A 15881-nucleotide genomic window follows, 5' to 3' on the forward strand; every position below is an offset into this window, starting at 1 on the left:
CTCGGTCGCCCAGACTGGAGTGCAGCGGCCGCTCCCGGCCACCGCAGCCTCGACTTGCTGGGCTCCAGCGATCCTTCCGCCTCAACCTTCCGAGTAGCAGGGATTACAGGCGCGCGCTACCACACCCGGCTGATTTTTTGATTTAGTGTAGAGATGAGGTCTCGCCTGCCCAGGCGGGTCTCGAAGCCGCCGGCTCAGGGAATCCACTCACCTCAGCCTCCCAAAGGCGCGGGATTACAGGCTGAGCCACCGAGCCCGGCTTAAATTATTCAGTTTTAAACTTTGCACCTTCTAACATTTATTCCCTGCCCATGATATATTGCTTTACTCAAGGTCACAAAGACTACCTACAGTATATATATTTCAGAAATTGTATATGTTAAGGTTTTGATGCCAGGTGGGGTGTGGTATAGTTGCTCTGTGGGTTCTTTGATTTCCTCACAAAAAAAGAATGTTAGAGTGAATCCAAAGAATAGTTCATGCAATAATATTTTAGAAAGAAAAAGATACATTCAAGGAAGAGCTTGGGTGCCTCAAGAAAAGCAACAAGTGTTTGCCTTTGACAAGAAGGTTTATATAATTTTTCAACAATGATTAAGCAAACCATTCCATGATCTAAACACAGAGGGCTGCAGGTATCTGGTCACGCGTTTTTGTTACCATCTCTCAAACTTTTAAGGTCACAAGGACCTTCTAAATAATGAAAGTTACTCTCTAACTAGATTTGGACTTTTCTTAGAACATCATGTCTATGTTATGAGTAAATCCCTATTGTTTTTGTGATTTACTGCACTCGTAGTTTCGCATTCTCACCTGCAAGGTGATCAGGTTTGATATACCTCATCTGTTGAGTGGAGGTCATGTACTGATGAGAAAGAGATCTGAATGCTTAACCTGATCCTTGGTTACCTAAATTAGATCTACCTAAGAAAACTTGCCTAACTACATATAAACTATGTGCTATTAGAACTATGCTTGCCTCAGTTTTATATTTATATCCATGAAATAATATATATAATAATATATATTATATTATATATATATTTCAAAATAAAGATGCAACAAGTTCTATTTTGTACTTTGGCATATGTCCTAGAACAATGTGTTGCAAATACTGTCTTTTCTCCATTGAATTTCCTTGGCACACACAAGTCAAAATCTAATAACCCTATATGTGTAGGTTTATTTCTGGATACTATGTTGTTGCATTTCTCTAAATGTCTATCCTTAAAACAATACCACACTGTATTTATTAATATTTATTTTGTTAAATCTTGAAATAGGTAGTATGAATCTCCCAACATTGTTTCTATTTTTCTAAATTGCTTTAGTTATTCTACTTAGTTACTTTCTTACTTAAATTTTAGAATCCACTTGTCAATTTCCACACACAAAACACATAATGACATGTTGAATGGAGATTGTAGTGAATATATAGATAAATATGGAAGAATGACCTTTTAATATTGAGCCTTCCAATCCATAAAATGTATGTATTGCTATATTAATTTTGATATTTAATTAATCTCATCAGTTATTTCTAAGTCCCAGAGTACAATTTTGCACATAATTATTTCAAATGTGTCTCTAAGTATATCATGTTATTTGATGCTATTGTAAAATATGTTTTAACATCATACTCAACTTTTCATTATCGATACTTGAGAAGACAATTGATTTTCACCTTTTCATTTTTTCAAACTAAGAAAATTGAATGGTAACCATTGTGGCATATGCATTACTACATGTGAGGTATGGGCAACAAGAAAGACAAATTTCTCCTTTATCTGAGGCATCAGTCAAGCATAGATTTGAATAAATAGGCAATAAAATCAGGTTAGAGAGTCTGTAGTTGAAATGTGCATTATTTTGTGTAAATCCGTAAGATGCATGGGCATACAGCACAAATTAAAATAGCCATTGACCTGATCACTGGTTACATGAGTGCAAAGGTGGGGACAACAGATAAAGAAGGGAGGGAGGGAGGAGGAAGGAGAGATAAGGGGCAGAGAACAACACACTAGGTACACCAGGTCCACTATCGGAGGAGAGCGTGCCAGTTAGAAGGCCAAACCTCACCTGGACACAATTTACTTATGTAAGTAAATCTCCACATGTACCCCACAACTCTAAAATAATATCTACAAAAAGAAAAAAGGAAAAATTAACTTATTGTCAACTTCTTATTTATTTTAGGGTAGCCTATGTAAATGGTAACAGAAAGTAATTCCTAATGTAGCTAGAGAAGAAAACTTTCATGAAACAAATCATCTTCATTAACAAATAGGTAACTTTAGTTTTCTTTAATCATTTTTAGGTTATATCATCTATGTTATTATAGACAACATAATAACTGCATTCCCAATCATCTTACAAATGGATGGAAAGATAAAGAATATGGAATTTAGTAATTATTTTACAATGTTTACACAGGGTCAAAAAACAGCTTCCTCTTTTCTCATTTTAATTGATACATAATAATTGTACCTATAGCGGGACTTGGTGACTCAGCCTGTAATCCCGTGCTTTGAGAGGCTGAGGTGAGCGGATTGCCTGAGCCTGCGGGTTCAAGACCCGTGTGGGCAACTTGCCGAGACCTCATCTTTACAGTAAATCAAAAAATTAGCCGGGCGAGGTAGCCGTGCCTGTAGTTCCAGCTACTTGGAAGGCTGAGGTGGAAGGATCACCAGAGCCCAGTAGGTTGAGGCTGCGGTGGCTGGGAGCGTGCCACTGCACTTCAATCTGGGTTACAGAGTGAGACTCCAACTCAAAAAATAAAAATAAAAATAATTGTACCTATATAAGGGATATATGATTTTAATACATGTATGCAATGTGTAGTATCAAATAATGGTAATTTGAATATCCATCACCTCAAACTTTTATAATTTATTTGTGTTGGGAACATTCAAATTTCTCTCCTCTAGCTATTTTGGAAATATGCAATAAATTGTTGTTAACTATAGTCACTCTACTTTGCTATAGATAACTATAACTTATTCTTCCTATCTTACTGTAATATTGTGCATAATAACCAAACTTTCTCCCTCTCTTCTACCCTCCCCAGATTTTATTAACCCCTACTCTCTCTACTTCTGTAGGATCAACTTTTATAGCTCCCACATGAGAGATAATATATGAAAAGAACCTATATTCTGATTTGTTTACTTACACTTAAAGATTAGTTCTAAACTGAAAAAATGAAATATGGACATAGCAACAAAAAGACACACAGACATATGCATATTAATTTAGGAATATTCAGAATACAAATAAAGCTGAAAGTATATGGAGTCCATAATGCTAACAGAATGCTTCTTAATAGAGAGGTGAATATAACTGAATTTGAAAAGAGAAAATATTAGGGAAAGGATGATAGAAATTTAGTGAGAGAAAAATAGGAAATAAGGGATATTAAAATGGAGAGAAATCAGATTGTAGTACTTAGGTGCAAGAGTATATATCACAAAGTTGACAAATGTGAACCACAATGAAGGTTTCTGCTTGATTTATTTTTCTCTAAGACAATAACTTAGACAGTCTTTAAATTCTGAGCACAGTTATATTTTTATTCTCCAATTTAGAGAATTTTTTCTTTACATTAAAAAAAATTTTTAATTATAGAATTGTGAGGTACAAGTGAGAATTAACAAAGTAAGTAGGCTTCATGCAGATGAAGTTTGGGCTTCTAACTGGCCCTCATTCCCCCGGTAGTGGACCAGGTACCTTTGGTGTTGTAAGGTGCTCCCCGCCCTCCTCCTGCTCCCTCCTTCCCCTAGCAGAGCCCAGGGATTGCTGATCCCTCCCTTGTGTTTAACTATTATTCAGGTCCCAATTCAGAGAATTCTGAATAATTTAATGAAGCCACTAAGTGACTGTTTATCATTTAATATACTGTGCCTAGTGACTCTTACATTGCATATTTGGTTTTTTAAAGCACATATTACAATTTTTTTAAAAAAAATACAAATAAAATAGCCATTGAAGGTTTCCTTGAGGAAGTAATTTATAAATGAATACATGAAGAATAAGTAGCTGAAAACCATGAAAATTAAAACTAGGGAAGACAAAAGATTAGTATGCAAGTAGAGACCAGGGCATGTAGAGAAGGAGAAAAAAAAATTTGAGATGTCACAAGAGAGTAGCAATTTCAGTACACTTGAAGGAACTGGAAAAATATGCCAAGTCTAAATTTTTAAAAAATTTTATTCCATGTACGTATGTAGGGATTTTGTAGTTTTTTGAGATTCTATTCATTAGCCACTGTGGAATCTACTTACTTAGGAATACAGGTGTTGTAATTGTAAAATGAGAATCTGGGAGTCTTGTAAATTGGAAAAACAATAATATACAGGGTTTAGCCTCAGACTCCATACAGGTAAAGAAAAAGCATGGGTGGGGAAAATAAGAGAGAGCACAAGGTCCAGGAAAAATGGGAAAAAATAGTTATTGTTTTCAGGGTTTATTCATCTCATCGTCCAGTTAGACATCCCTGTCAAAGATGAGTCAGACAGTGAACTTTCCACCTGGAGAAAGACAATTCAGTTCCATCGATAGTTTTGTGTGTGTGTGTGTGTGTGTGTGTGTGTGTGTGTGTGTGTGTCTGTTTTCATCCCTTATAGTCACCTTACATTTCAGAAGTTTCTGCTACACCGTTTGCACTTTTGGGAATGAGGGACCTCTGTGCCCATAGGACCTTCTAGCATCAACAAAAATGGGGGAGAAGGCAACCTTAGTAACAAGTTCAGAGAAAAAAATGAGGGTCCAGGAACCAAAAAAAAGTATTCATCTGACCAGTATTTTTGAAAGTGTTTGTTTAAAAGTAGAAACATAATGCATAATTGCAGCGGGGAAGACACATCTCATCATCACTCTGTAGATACAGGGAAGCCTAGCCGTGCCCGTTTTCCCCGCCACTTCGTACCCAGAAAGCAAGGGTAAAGAGGGGTGTGACTGTTAGGCTCATTTAGTTCGCAAGCAGGGATCTACAGGAGCCTGTTACCATGGTCACACACGTACTCCGATTTGATTGCAAACGACTTCGGCCGACTGGGCACTGTGTCACTGTGTCACTGTGTATGTGTGTCACCGTGCACATCGCTTTCCACAAGATGAATGGGATTTCGTAGGCTAAACTCTTGTAGATATTATTCTTTAACATGTTTTACAGTGGAGTGTATTTACTCAGGTCTCCGTGTCCTGGGGCTGGTGATCCTCCGCGGGTCCGATTCGGCGACTCAAGCAACAGCGCGCCCACCCTGTCACCCAGCCGGCAGGAAACGCGCCAAGTCCAGGGCCCCACCATTTGCCAGAGGGCTGCGGAAGGGTCACGTGGGGCGTCAGGCCTGAGCGCGCGTCTGCGCGGCGCTGACAGGGCGGACTTGGCGGCGCTCCTCCCTGTCCCCGACTTCCGCTTCCGCGCGCTCCGCAAGGCTGTTCCGTTCTGGCTGCCGCGGGACTTTCCTGTCTGTGTGTTGCGGCGTAGAGTCGCCGATGCTTCCCCTCCCCGTAGAAATTAGCTCTCTGGTCTTCTTATCCTTGTTTAGGTCTTCCTCTTTAATTTCGTATGATCCGGGGTTTGTTCATTTGCTTTTCCCAGAAAAATAAAGTCCGGGGTGTTTTTGCAACATCCTCTCCTCTTTTCAAACATTCCCTGGGCCATAATTTTAGGAGGATGTTTGGGTTGTTTTTTCGATGAGTCTGAAAAATGGAAATGCTTTTAAGAACACCACTGTCATCTCTTCTGTATTGCCCTTAAGATTTTCGGTTGATAATTGTCTCAGTTCCCCCACAAACTCAATCTAATTTGCGAGTTCTTGCAGGGATTTCAAAGTCGAACTCTCCTCCAGAGTCTCAACGTCCGGTCCCACCATACCGTTTTTTAGTTTAAGACAAAGCGTAAGAGGTTGAAAGAAGCTTCACAACTCCCTCTGACAACAGCTGCTGGACTGGCTCTCCTGCCTCCTGACTCTCCTCCCTCCACCGCCCTGTCTCTCACTTTAGAGCCGGCCGTTCAGTCCCAAGGTGGTCTTTCCGGGGCTTTTATTAAAGTGCGTCTTTGTCTTGGAGAACCAGGGCCTGCCCCGCTGGGTAGTCTCAGTGCCCCGGGGAGAGCACGAGGTCGGGTCCCCAGTGCCAGGGCAATGTTCGTGCGGGAATAAACGGGAGAGGGTCGGACCAGCCGGCGGGCATCTGGCAGCACAGGCCCGTGTCCCGTGAGACGACACCTGTCACAGGCCAGCCCCTCGGGCACCAGGGCATCAGCCAGGGACACGAAGGCCCGTGGGAGGCCCGTGGTGCGTCCCCGTGCCCCTCCCCCGCGTTTGCCCCCACGGCAGGCTGCGAGCTGCGCCGGCGCTGGTGCCCAGATTTACCTGGGGCTCTCCAAACAGGGCAGAGGTGATCTATGCACAGTACCTGTAGGAGTCTACTTGGGGCTCATTTGCTGGAAGCAATGAATCAAAGACTTAAGGTGGATCTAAAAGAAGATGAAACATCTCTGTCAATTGAACTGTTACACACATAAAAAAGGCTTATTGTATTCTTATTGAAAAACCCTTTGTAAAAATATAAGGGCATAAGGTTTATTCACTTGAAAATGAAAGTAACAAAGTAATGCATAAATGAATAACAAACATTTTGAAATTATAATTCTGGTTGATCTGAATAAAATTTTGAATCAGCATCATGGATGTCCTCACATCACCCTCTGTGGCACAAAGAAAGATGGAAATGAAGCATTTCTTAATACACCAGACTACACTAATTGTCTGCATGATTTCTGCGTTTCCTACGAACACCATCCTGCATGTGTTGACGTAGGTGACCTTACCTGAAGAAGATAGCAGATTTCAAAACAAGTACATCCATGTGCAAATAATGAAAGCTATATTATGGCTGCCAACAGCCTAAACAGTGATTGTAATAATATTTAACAGAAAATAATACAAAAATTGTTGAAATGTGGTAACTAATAATGTATCAAGGGAGCTATATTTATTAAGTCAAATCTTGGTGACCAAGAGCATTTTTGTTAGTCAAGGGGGCAAAACTATCCCTTGAAGGAAAGAAGAGGAGCAGGTACGGTAGAAGCAGAGTGGTTCAATGGGTTGGTCTCCACAGTGGACTGAGGATGGGGAGGCTGGAGAAGAGGCTGAGGAGAAGTCAGATGGAAGCAAAATAAACATATTCATCTTTAATTTTGAACACTCTTCACTTTGAAAGAAAATTGGAATTTATTAGGAAACAATATAGGTGAGAAGTGTGAGCAATTAATTAAATCGTTTGTGTAATTCAAGATACAGAATAATCTGTGTTGTTTTTGGTTAATACATGCTTGAGGCTAACACGAAAAGCATAAACTAAGTAATCATCTCTGATATTTCAGTCCAATGGTGATTCAGAAAACATAGCAGAAATATGAATTATAGGTAAAAGAGCTGCTTCTTCCTAATTCAGAGGACAGGCATCAGACAAGGAAAGCCTCCAGGAGGAGGAACATTGGAGGAGAGTATGGAGAGTGAGGATGAGTGAGTCCAGAAAACAGGGGAAGGAAAGGAAAGGAGAAAAAGTGTGTCTGTGGCACAGGCAAGAGCATGAGTAAAGGGCAGTGGATTTGAAAGACTGTTGGTATCAGTGATGTGTGAGGAGGCAGAAGCAGGAAGGACAGACAGTGGTGGGGCTGGGGAGAGGAGAGAGTATAGGACAAGAAATGGGGCAGCTCTCTGAGGACTGTGTTGCAAGTGCTGGTATTCTGAATATCATAGTCTTGTTCCTTGAAATGGTACCCCGGGTCAGGAAGAGTAAGAATGGCCACTGTCCCATGGGGAGACAGTGATGCCAGGAAGGAGAGACAGTGAAGAGGGACAGAGAAAACCCCCAGACTTGAGGGAAGGTGGGATTAGGGACCTTGGATGCTCTGTTTGCATCTTTCTCCATCACTCAGACCCCTCACCCCACCCTGAGAATAGGTTCCAGTTCCCCCTGTTATTTTGTGTCTCTCACACCAAGCCATGTATTATGACTTTATTCTTTCTATCACTTTTAAAGTGTTTATTTGGCAATAATGATTTTCATAAATTACTTATTGATGTATTATTTATATTTAAAGCATTTGTGAACTTAGCAAACGATATTCTTACCTCTTAGTATGCTTTTGTTGATCATTTATGAACATTACTATCTTCTTATTTCAGAACTGAGTCACTTCTGCATGCTCTTAAGCAAGGATACTTATTGGGATACTCTATTTTCCTTGTTAACTTTGAATACTTCTATGTCATGAAACTATAAATATATCAATATTAATTTAAAAAATCAGTTGCTTTATCTTTTACCTTGTGGTTTTTTGCATTTGCAGTATTATAACTTTTATTCTGCTTACTTTGAATTTAATTTGTTCTTCTAGGTCCCCGAGATAAAAATATTTATTATTTATTTCAGATCTTTTTTCTCTAAAGTATTCATTCATATACATTTCCCTCTAAACTCTCTTTTCATTGTATTCAATCAATTTTGGTAAGTTGAATTTTCATTTGCATGTAATTCTTTTTTTCTTCAATTTCACTTGAAACTTCTTTTTGACCCAAAGTTATTTAGAATGCTCTTGTTTATTCCCCACGAATTTGAGAATTTTTCAGTCATCTTTCTGTTACCGATTTCTAGTATAATTCCACTGTATTTGACAGCATGCATGGTATAATTTCCATCCTTTTAAATAAGCTATAGTGTGCTTTTTGGCTCAAAACCTCATCTATCATTGTTAGTGGTCCATGTGGGTTGGAGAAGAGCATGTATTATTCACACTCTTGAAAGAAATAGTCTGCAGATGTCAATCATATCTAGCTGATAAAATGATGCTGTTGAGTTCAACTGTAGCCTTACTGACTTTCTGCCTGCTAGATCTGTCCATTTCCAACAGAGCATGTTGATGTTCCCAATGATAATAGTAAATTCATTCTATTTTCCTTGCATTTCGATCAGTTTCTGCCTCATGTTGTTTTTTGCTTGCTTTGGGGGTGCATAAACTTTAAGATTGCTACATCTTCTTGGAGAAGTGACACCTTCGTCTTTATGTACGTACCCCTCTTTGTCTGCAGTAACTTTTCTTGCTTTTCAATCTCTTCTTTCCTAAGTTAATATCTAATTTTGCTTTCTTTAATTAGCATAAGATTATATATATATATTTCCATTCTTTTATTTTTAATTTATATGTGTCTTTATATTTAAACTGTTTTATGCAACATATAGTTGGGCTCTTTTTTTCCCTCTACTCTGATAATAGCTGTCTTTAATTGGTTCATTTAGACCATTAACGTTTAAAGTGATTGTTTATTTAGTGGGATGGATATCTACCATACTTGTTACTCTTTTCTGTCCACTCCCTTGCTCTTTATTACTATTTTTATTTATCTCTTATTTATTGCTTTTTATGATTTTTAATTGAACATTTTATATGCTTCATTTTTTCTCCTTTTTAACTTATTTATTTATCTTTTTTTACTTTTATTGTTGGTTTTCTTAGGGAATAAAAACTTGTCTCTCTCATATTCTTAATTTAGCTAATAGTTACTAACCTTTTAAAACAATAATAGCAACAGTATTACTAACAATATTGCTAATGTCCTGAAATCTCAACAGTGCCTTTAGAAAACATGTTTAGTTTAACATAGTGTTAGGTTTCCAGAACAATTTGTAAGGTAAATGTTTATGTATACTCTCACACAGTTTTCCTTAGAATTAACCTCTTAACACTAGTGTGAGCCAAGTAACAAACTACTGTTATACATTCCCATTCACTACTATCCACTCTTTATTCAGATTTCCTTAGTTTTTAGTTCATGTCCATACTTAGTTCCAGAATCCCATCCAGGATACCACATCACACTGAGATCATTCTATATCTATTTCTATATCCATATCTGTATCTAGATAATACTATATCTGTATATATCAATTTACTCATTGCACATTTAGGCTGTGACTCTTTCTTTGACTTTCCTGGTTTTTATTAACATCTTTCATTTGGGTTTTCTCTGTTTTCCTCATGATTAGACTGAAGTTATGAATTTTCAAAAGACAAACCATACAGGGAAACTGCTATTCACATCACATTGTACCAATGTTAGATACTATATCACACTTTATTCTATTGATTTTAATTTGATAAACTGTATGAGATACTTCTTCACTGTCAAATTACTTTTTTACACTTTCTGTGCTGTATGTTTGAAAAAAAGTGGTTAGACTCAGCTCATATATATGGAGTGGGAAGTCATCTTTCATTTTTTATAGGCAGAGTAACTACAAAAATTATTTGAAAATTTTCAGTATGTGAAATATATTCAATTTTCTATATTTGTTATATACAATTCACTTATTTATTTATATCACTATGCAAATATGGGTATTTATTTTATAGTTTAATTTTCCTACTTTATTTTATTGATCAATTTTTTCCACTGTTGGTCAGTGGAAGGTCTTTCAATTGGCCCCTGTATCATTTTGATATACCCACATCTGTGCTATTTGATGTTGTTGCATGCTTATTTCATTGCTTGTTTTCTTAGTTAGATTTTTAATTTTTTTTAACTTTCTGATATTACAATGTGTTGCAGGCTAATTGTGTTTATTCCCTGACCATGCCTAATACCCACTATTTCTTCACAGAGCTTTCGTTTCTTTTATTGGAAAACAATATTAGTAACAAAAATCTAAGAACTATGTGTACTGATACTGAGTATTCTTTGATTTGGAGCCTTGTCAGCAAAGAAATACTGTAACTGTACATATCAATTTACTTATATGCACATGTATAAACTGCTTCCATGTGAGTCTATATATATGGATGTTAAGTTAAACATGGATTCCTACTAATGTCTCCAGCACTCCATAATGTAATCCAGTACCACATGAATCCGTCTACCCATTCATTCCCACTACCACTCCTAGTATGAGAAAGGTAGCTCTATTTACATAATCATTCCAAAAATTCATATGTAATGGTTTCACAATGGGTACTCTACGGGAGGCATTCTACCAACTATAGTACAGTGCTGCAAAGTAAACTTTTGCCCTTTAGCTTCACAATATCTACCTATTTCCTAAGTTACTAAGTTATTAAGCATTTTACTAAATCTCCTTTCCCCAACTCACTGAAGTGAGGTTATTTCCTACATATGTTATACGGTTGTATTATTTTGGCTACATTCCTCCCTGTAATCTCCCAACTTATTAAATAGAATTCTTAATTTGCACGCATTAAGGTTTAGTCTTTGTTTTACAAAGTTCTGTAAGATTTGAAAAACAGTATCATGTATCATCATTATATTATAAATCAAAATAATTTTGCTGCCATAAAAAATCACCTCTACTTGGCTAAATCAACTTTCCTCTTAGTCCCCTAGTAACCACTAATCTCTTTATCTCAAGGTTTTCCTTTTTCAGAGTGTCACGTATATTGAATTACACCATTTCTTGCTTTTCTAACTTCTAGTAATGTCCCACTACTGCCAATCCCTTTCTTATACTATTATGATAAATGTTCAGGGTCCGCTTATGAATGAGTACATGTAGTACTCAGATCTTTGTTTTTGTGATAAACCACTGAATATTATAGACTCTGATTCCATCCAAGTTGCTGTGAAGTCCATAATTTTGTTTTTCTATCTGGCTGTGTAATATTCTATCATCTGTATGTACCCCTTTTTTAAATCCAGTCCATTTTTGATGGGCAGCATGGTTGGTTCCATGTTTTTGCTGTTGTGAATAATGTTGCAATAAACATGCGTGTGCAGGTATCGTTTTTATAGAGTGATTTGAGTTCCTCTGAGTATATTCCCAGAAGGAGGATTGCTGGGTTGTATAGAAGGTCAATTTTTAGATCTTTTAGAAATCACCATACTGTTTTCCACAGAGGTTGTACTAGTTTACACTCCTACCAACACTGTAGAAGCGTTCCCCTTTCCCTGAATTCTCTCCAGCATCTGTTGTTTTTTGTTATTGATGATGGCCATCCTGACTGGAATTGTAGAGAGCATCTTTTCATGTGCTTATTTGACATTAAAATTTTTCACTGGAGATATGTTTAATCAAATAATTTTCCCAATTTTAATTGGTGTATTACTATTGTTTTCATATATATTCTGGATAATAGCCCCTTTTCAATTTTATGACTTACAAAGATTTCATTCCATTCATTAAGTAGTCTTCTTGCTTTTGATAATGTACCCTGAGTAACTAAAGTTTTAATTCTGATAAAGTTTAATATGTGAATTATTTAATTTGCCAGTTGTCCTTTTGGTACTGTATCTTAGAAATCTTAGTATAATTGAAGGCCATGAAGATTTATTCATATGTTCTATTCTAAGGGTTTTCTAAATATGGAATTCACATTAGGTGCATGATTCAATTTGAGATGCTTACTGTATATAGTGGCATAGAGAAGTCCAAACTTTGTGTAAATATTCACTCTTCTCTGCAATATTAGATGTAAAATTTTTTTCTCATTGAATTATTTTAACAACCTTGAAAAATCAGTAAATCATAAATGTAACCATTAATTTTTTGAACACTCAATTTTGTTTCATTCAGTTATATGTCTATTTCATACTAGTACCACAATGTGTTGATTACTGTCACTTTATATTAAGTTTTATAATCAGTGAAAGTCTAACAATCAAACTTATTGTTTTCTTTTCAAAATTGTTCTGGTTACCCCGAATCTCTTGAATTTTCACAATAACTAGCATTGGCTTGTGGATTATTACAAAGAAAAAAAAAACCTGGAATTTTGCAGGGATATAATTGATTCTATTGATCTATTTGGAAATGATTTCATCTTAATATTATTAAACCTTCTAATAAATGAACATGGGAATTCCCTATTTAAGACTTATTTATTTTGATAGGTTTTATACTTTCCAGTATATATAACTTAAATTTATTTTGTTAATTTATTCTTAAGTATTTTTTCTTGTGATGCTAGTTTAAATGGAATTCACTTTTGAATTTGATTTTAGATGGTTAATTTCTAACATATATAAGTACAATTGAATATTATATATTGACCTTGTGAGCTTCAAACTTCTTCATTTTTAGTTCTATTTGCATTTTTTAGATTCCTTATGATTTTCTATGCACAAGATTATATCACTTGCAGAGAAAAATAGTTTGATTTAATTCTATCCAAAATGGATGGTTTATATTTACTGTTCTGGCATAATTGCCATGGCAACAACCTTCAGTACATCATTGGATACAAGTGGCAAGAGTGGATATCCTTGTGTTGTTTCTAACCTTTGGAAAATTACTGAACATTTCAGGACAATGTTTGATGATATATGAGTTTTTTTGTGTATGTCATTTTTTGATGAAAATAGTTCTCTTCTATGCCTAACTTATTGAGCACTTTTATCATGAATTATTTTTGGAGTTGTCAAATACTGGCTAATTCTACATCTTTTGAAATAATACATGTTTGTTCCCTTTATTCCTTTAGAATAGTATATAGCAATAATTATTTTTGCATGCTAACCAAACTTTTATTCCTGGGATAAATATTCCTGGTTATAGTGTATAAGCCTTTTTATATATTCCTGGGTTTTTTTTGATAGAAATTATTTGAGGATTATTGTCTTCATATTCCTTTTTTTCGCTGTGTATTTATTCCACAGTAAGAATAAATCATAATTTAAAGTTATGACTTTTTAAAAGATAAAGGAGAATTGTGGCACAGCTGCATTAGACATGGCCAAAAGTGCAACGCTAGACAGCTGTTCTGTGTTCCCATGGTGGAATAAATACACAATAATTACACGTAAAATTTCACTAAAGGTCTGAGATGAAGCAAATAACCCTTTGAAACGAACTGCCTAATGAATACAGGCAGGCTACAAATAATTTCTATTAACCTTTTACCGCAAGAAGGGAAAAGCCCCATGGGGACACTGACCCAAACCTCTCACGTTGTGCACATGGCCGTGGCTTGTCTTCCCTCCTCAGCTACACCCAAATCCGGAAAAGCGTCTGTACCCCGTGCTCAAAAACACAACCCCAGGTCCCCGAGGTTCTCAGCACAGACGGATGCGAATGAGCCTGTGTGCAACCTTCACCCAGAACCTCCAGGGAAATCAGATGCACAAACAGACGCAGAGCGCAGCAGCATTTCCCTAAACATTAGCTGAAACTGTTGAATGAGCTTACAAGCGACAGCCTTCCAAAAACAAACCAAAACACTGCCTTCCTATCTTTCTATTTTTCTTGCAAAAATGTTAAGTCATCCAAGTTAAAAAGACACATCTTAACAGAAACAATAAAATTAAAATTCAAAGGGTTTGTGCCAAAAAGCAAGCTAGTCTCCCCGAACCTAACTCATGCGTTCCTGGGCTGCGAGACCGTGTAGAGGGCCACCAGGCAGAAGAGGGTCCCTCCCAGCGTCAGCACCACAGGGGTCCGGTACAGCCCTTGGTCAGGCAGGCCTCGCTTCAGGTGCATGGGCACACCGTCGGACTTCTGCAGGAAAAACCTCTGCAGCTCTGGAACTTTGTTTCTCTCGGTGTAATGATCCCCAGTGAACTCAGAGGCTAGTTCAGTGGGCGTGGTGAATATGATAGGCGGGGAAACCACGGGCTTTCATCCCTGCGGGCTGTAGGCCTCACAAGCCCACACTCTGCCAGCTTCTACGTGAAGCCACTAAACGTGTAGTTCCTGACGCCCGAGTTCGGCTTTCGCATCCGCTCCCCACGCGGCTGCCCCAGAGAAGGCGTCTTCATATTCTTGAGACATACTTGTCTATAATTTTCTTTCTTGTTAAGTCTTTTTCTACTTGTCCTATCAGGGTAAGCTGGCCTCATCAAATTCACTGGGATGTGCTCTCTTCTATTTAGTTTGTTTGTTTGCTTGTTGGAAGAAGAGTTTGAGAAAGATTGGTATTAATTATTTAGAAGTATGTAATGACTCACCAGTAAATTCAATCTGTTTTTGGCAGTACCGGACTCCTAATAACCCCAGGAGCAAGAAAAGGGACTTCTTGTCCAGCTGAGCCTTCAGCTAAGACTTCAGCCTTGGCCAGCATCTACATCTAGATTCCTGACCCAAAGAAACTGTGAGTCGTGTGCATGTGGTTTCGAGTCACTAAGCTATATGGTCATTGATTATGTAGCAATGAATAAATAATACACCGGCAGCAAATGTAATGAGACACCTTAAATTAGATCCTGAACAGAAACGGACATTACTGGGAAAACTAGTAAAACAAAAAGTCTATAATTGCGTTAGTAATTTTGTTTCCTGTATTATGTTATATATAATATATACAGATGTTATGAATGATATATAATATGCTGTACAATCTATACACATTTTTGCAAATCTAAAATTATTTCAAGCCGGGCTCGGTGGCTCAGCCTGTAATCCCACACCTTTGGGAGGCTGAGGTGAGTGGACTGCCTGAGCCCGTGCGTTCGAGACCCGCCTGGGCAACTTGGTGAGACCTCATCTCTACAATAAATCAAAAACTAGCTGGGCGTGGTAGCACGCGCCTGTAGTACCAGCTACTTGGAAGGCTGAGGCGGAAGGATCACCGGAGCCCAGCAGGTCAAGGCTGTGGTGGCCAGGAGCGGCCACTACACTCCAGTCTGGGCAACAGAGTGAGATTCCAACTCAAAATAAAATAAAATAAGATAATTTCAAAACAAAATTTTGTTTTTAAAAAATACGAATTTGGTACAAAAATAAACCCCACAAAGTCATAAACCAAAATCTGGGGGGTTCTCTACATTAATGGACATGCAGGGAGAGACAAGCAAGGCAGATTTCCTAATCTGTCCAAAATTCCAAACCGAGGTTCACCTGCTTCAGGAAGACACCATGAAAGTCCAGAG

General features: G+C 37.5%; 1 pseudogene; it reads right to left on the reverse strand.

Annotated features, from left to right (window-relative positions):
• Positions 1–14370: 14370 nt before the first annotated feature.
• LOC103266895 lies at positions 14371–14771 on the reverse strand (annotated as a pseudogene).
• Positions 14772–15881: the final 1110 nt, after the last annotated feature.

The sequence above is a fragment of the Carlito syrichta genome, unplaced genomic scaffold, assembly GCF_000164805.1.
Source record: "Carlito syrichta isolate Samal-C Ts95f unplaced genomic scaffold, Tarsius_syrichta-2.0.1 Scaffold307536, whole genome shotgun sequence".
NCBI classification, from domain to species: domain Eukaryota; kingdom Metazoa; phylum Chordata; class Mammalia; order Primates; family Tarsiidae; genus Carlito; species Carlito syrichta.